The sequence below is a fragment of the Limulus polyphemus genome, unplaced genomic scaffold (genome assembly GCF_000517525.1).
Source record: "Limulus polyphemus unplaced genomic scaffold, Limulus_polyphemus-2.1.2 Scaffold4328, whole genome shotgun sequence".
Lineage (NCBI taxonomy): Eukaryota > Metazoa > Arthropoda > Merostomata > Xiphosura > Limulidae > Limulus > Limulus polyphemus.
The window spans coordinates 23339-28607 of NW_013669938.1; the positions used below are offsets into that span (position 1 = coordinate 23339).

General features: G+C 32.6%; 1 long non-coding RNA gene across 1 annotated transcript; it reads right to left on the minus strand.

Moving 5' to 3' along the window:
* Positions 1-981: 981 nt before the first annotated feature.
* LOC111088737 lies at positions 982-4719 on the minus strand. The gene is made up of 2 exons (XR_002613164.1): positions 4386-4719; positions 982-1191 (listed from the first exon to the last, which is right to left on the minus strand). It is a non-coding gene; the product is annotated as an uncharacterized LOC111088737 (long non-coding RNA).
* Positions 4720-5269: the final 550 nt, after the last annotated feature.

Sequence of the window (5269 nt, forward strand, 5' to 3'; positions counted from 1 at the left end):
CAGAGGAGGTCCCATCTCAACCAATAAACGTTGTCTCGTTACCTATTCAGCTTCATTTGGATGACAATACATCCTTGGAAATAGTGTCCCTCCACAATGACGCTGAAGCTTGATTCAGAGGAGGTCCCATCTCAACCCATAAACGTTGTCTCGTTACCTATTCAGCTTCATTTGGATGACAATACATCCTTGGAAATAGTGTCCCTCCACAAAATAGGTAACGAGACAACGTTTATGGGTTGAGATGGGACCTCCTCTGAATCAAGTTTCAGCATCGCAGCTTCATTGGAAATAGTGTCCCTCCACAATGACGCTGAAACTTGATTCAGAGGAGGTCCCATCTCAACCCATAAACGTTGTCTCGTTACCTATTCAGCTTCATTGGAAATAGTGTCCCTCCACAATGATGCTGAAACTTGATTCAGAGGAGGATCCATCTCAATCCATAAACGTTGTCTCCTTGCCTATTCAGTTAATATTGGAAAAGTTTAAAGCCTGTTTTTGGTGCATATTTGACAATGCTACCTGCCTGCATCTATCTCTCAATTCTTGGGTCATTTTTCTTTCTAGGGTTGCTCAGATTCCAGCTTGTCAATGTGAAGTCTGTTTAGCTGTCTAAATTTTTGGGTCTTTTTTCCCCTCTCTCAAAAGGTTGCTCACATTCCTCAGATGCTAACCTCTCAATGTGAAGTCTGCTCAGCCCATTAGTTCTCTCCATCCAATCATCATCACTGCAAATCTTTGGGTTATTATTAAGAGCTTTCTTGCAAAATTTCTTAAACCAAGTTAAACACTGTGATAACGGGAATTATGAACTCTCCTTATGGATTATGTTTCTTACAATCACTCCCAGGCAGAGCTTCCTCCATCTTCCATCTTTACTTTTTGATGAACATTCTATGCTACTTCTTACAGTATCATTTCCTAATGGTTATCTAGCTATAATATCAAACATATAAAAAAATTACAAGTTATACTCACAATTCTTCCCGTTGTCGCTGAGATAACACCATTTTCATAGTTTGGCCTTCAAAGACAAGGTACCCACACAATAAAAATAAATATCAATCTTCAATTGCACATAAATAAAGAACGCTGCTTTTGAAGTTTGGCTATGCTTGCTTGGATGCAAAACCAACCTAGATCACAGGTTCAGTCAAGAGGACTTCGTTACGAAATCATAGTTGAAACCTGTAAGAAAATTACTATAATTTAGTAATTAATGCAGATACAACTACAAAATAAATGTGTATTTTATTTCACCTTTGAACAAAAATTTCATAAGAAAAAACAAAAAAAAAATGAGGAAACATTACAAGTACATCAGTAAACCATCAAACCAAAAATGTTGTCAACTCTAAACTCAAACACTTAAAAGTCGCACACATACACAGGAATTACTTTAAGTTCGACAAATAACAGCTGGCCACATTTTGTCAACTCTAAACTCTTCCAAGTTTTGTTTTTCTCTAATTTTTTTAAATCTTTGGCTAATAATAAAATAACACTCAAGTACATCTGTAAACAATATTTTTTCTCAAATTTTTGTTGGCTAAATTTAATTTTCAAGGAATAACAAGAAATCATTTAGCCCATCTAACTTGTCTCATTTTCTATCACCAACCAAAAACCTATATCAAACCTCGATCTCTAAAACACTCATCCAATCTCCTCTTAAAATTTCTTTCAATATCAAAGCTTCTATCAGACCTGAAGGTAAAGTATTCCACAAGCAAATCATCTTATTAGAAAAGTAACACTGCCATTAATAGAGTCGTGTCCAAGTTTTCCACATTTTAAGCTGTTCCAAAACAGCTATAGCAAATCACAATGCAAGATAATCTGCCTGACCAGAAAAAGCCACAGCTCACTGATTTAATTATATTTTAATCAATCTATCAGACAAATTTCCTTTTCAACTACCCCCTCCCCCCACTCCAGAGTACATAAAGATCTATATCAAATAGTACAGACCACTATCATATATGCTCAGACTCAACCCCCTTACCTTAAGAAGGACATCGAATAGTTGGAAAATGTTCATAGGAGTATTAGTGTGATACTTGAGATGCAAAGGCTGTCACATCAGGACAGGATAAGATAAGCTCTCTGAAACTGTTATCCCTCAAAGTTCTTACTCCCATCCTAACAGTTTGCTTTCTCTTAATGTATTTTAAAAATTCTTACTCTTGATGTTTGCATTTTCAAACTAACCTTTCTTTCTTCCATTTCCCCCATTTTTGATTGATTACTTTCTGATCATAGTATTGCCCTTTCCCAAATGCACATACTTATGCCAAATCAGTGACTAAAAACACTACACACACACACACATTTCCAGCTGAACGTACAACAACGTACATATTTTAAAGATAGTTTAATCTTACATCTCACTATTTACAAGAAAAATTGTAACTAATAAGAACATAAAGCAGTCTGTTTTGCTAAAATTAACAAAAAATCCAAAATGTCTATGCAAGTTTGTTTTGGCGCACCGACTTAAATTAATATTTCATCACACAAAAGTATGGATGCAGTGAAGATAAAATAATGATTCTAACTTCAAAACACAATTGGAAATATCTTTCCCAGGCAATATTTCTTTTGAATACATAACATTTTTATAAGTATAAACAACATATATGTAACCAATCATTTATTTTTACTGTGGATTAAATCTGTAGCAATATGCTCCACTAATGTTACTGTCCGTCACAATCTGCGTGCACTTTAAACACAAAGTTTTGTTATACAGAATATGTCTCACACTCATAGTTTGCTTTTAAATTAACATCTATTTTGGTAAAAAGAGCTGAAAAATGACAATTTAGCATACTAGCAACTTAATGTGGTAAAAAAAAAAGTAACTAGGTTAATCTTACCCTAATCAGACCACAAAGTCCTAACTTTATCATTTGGAAATGTATCATGTCATTTGAAAAAGAATCTCCCACAATTTACAATTAGGTAATTTTCACACACTGTATGTGATTACATGGAACAAAAAACTTCACAGTAATGGCAGATTATGCCAAATTAAACACAATCCCATTTAAATATCCCATAAACGCTCAACTATTACTATCATTATTAATAATTACTTATATCTTTACATATTCCAAAACAAAAAATATCATGGTTTTCGGTTGGGACACCCTTCCTCTGGTGATTTTAAATGGTAATGGAATAGAACGTTTGATATCTTTTTTTTGTTTTTGATTTCATCATACTATGGCAGTTTTTTTAGCTGATTTTTACATATTCCAAGATAAGCCAGGTAAACAATATAGACAGACAGAAAACACATAAATTTAAGTTTTTCCAATAATTAATGAACATCATTTTGTTACACTTATCACATTCATCAGCTTCCAGGTTTTTCATTTGAGAGATTAATTAAAATACGTTAAAATTATAAAATTAATAAAAACTTTTACAATCTCCATTTTGAAAATATTACTGTATTTTAATTAAGTCTTGAAATAATAAATTCTAATTGCTGATGTATGTGATATATATATATGTAATAAAATGATATACTCTGGTTCTTAGAAATATTTTGTTTTATAAATTATAGGCCCTATATCGTTTGCTTCGTACCTAGTTTTCTTCAATTTTTTGTTGCAATGCGATGTTAAAATTCTTAAACAGCTTTTAAAGCTTAAGACTTACATACTGTATTATTGTTAGTACAGTAAATTTCTGTCTCTTCTATTCTAAACGGTAGAAATTAAATTTACGAACGTAAACGTTGGGCAATCCAGTAGTATTAGCAATATTAGTAGCATAGTAACAACATCTTAAGATTAACAATGTACTACACCACTGCTTTCTTAAAAGTTAATCTCGATTACATTCTCTCCGTCACCTCATAAACATAAAGCACACATCCTCCACATCTTACACTTACAACTTAACTTACATAAGTTATTATACCCGAAAAGTTGGTCAAGTTATAAAATAAAAATTCCTGAGTATAAAAGGTCGTACCTATGTTTTTTATAACTAAATATTTTCAGCCAACACAACGGTTTTTTTGTGTTTGTTTGTTTTTTCAAAAACCAGCAAGACTAACCTAACCTGTTAATACTCCGAGTAAATTATAGTATTACTATTAGTAAATAACCTAACGCTGTCGTTGGCGGAGTCAGACTGTCCAACTTATCTAATGGCACTTGCAGTAGCAATGTCAAACGTAGTAATGTATTATACTAAACTTGTGATGGTATGTGACTGTCAAGTGTTACGAGATCACATATGTTTGAAAATAAGTTCTCTATTCACTGAAGTCAACATTTACAATAAATCTTCACATATCATACGTTCGCATGAATATCTACGTGACTGAACATAAGGTAAATTTACATATAATTAACAAAACTTACTAGGCTGTTTTAAATCAATTCACTTCGAATAGTCACTGCAGGACTGAATATTCTCGCCAATCCTTTCGCTCTACGAGAAAGTACGTTAATACACAGAGCGTCCGTCAGTAATGGCATTGCTTACATGAACTCCTCAAATACTAAGTTACCCACTAATTTATAACAACGCCAAAATGTGACCAACACATTTGAAATAAAGCAGATTAATACTAGCATAACGGTAATTTAAAGTGTACATTTTAATTTTACAAAAAAGTTTATGAATCATTTTATTTCTAATTTAATGGTTTCATTTTTTACTCCTCACATTTCTAGTCGGTGCTATAAAGTAATAAAACAATTCGTTATTGTTGTTATCCTACACAATGGGATACCCGCACTCCGCATACGACGGGGAATCCAACCCCATATTTGAACGCTGTATGCCCATAAGCTTACCACTGACCTACCAGGGAACAGTAATAAAATAACAAAGTAGATTTAATCGTATATAGACAAATATTTTTAATTCAGCATAAAAGCCCACAGATAACATCTAGATCATTTCGTTCATAAACAAATAGAATATTGTTCGGTTATAAATGTATTTCATGAAAGAAATTAAACTCTGGTTTTATACATTCAAACACAAAAAATAACAATATTTCAAAAACAAATTAAACTGACATTTACTCACCAATTAAAATGGTAAAATGTCAAAACAATGTTGTTTAAACTTCTTAATATATCTGAATGACAGTAGGAAGGTAATAACCTACACAAATTATGTCTAAACAATTACCAGCCAACACGCACACGATCATTCGCTAGCAGTCACATATCATAGATTGATAAATTCAACCCTTAACTGAGAAAAATAAATAAATAAACTGGTAACTGCTGTT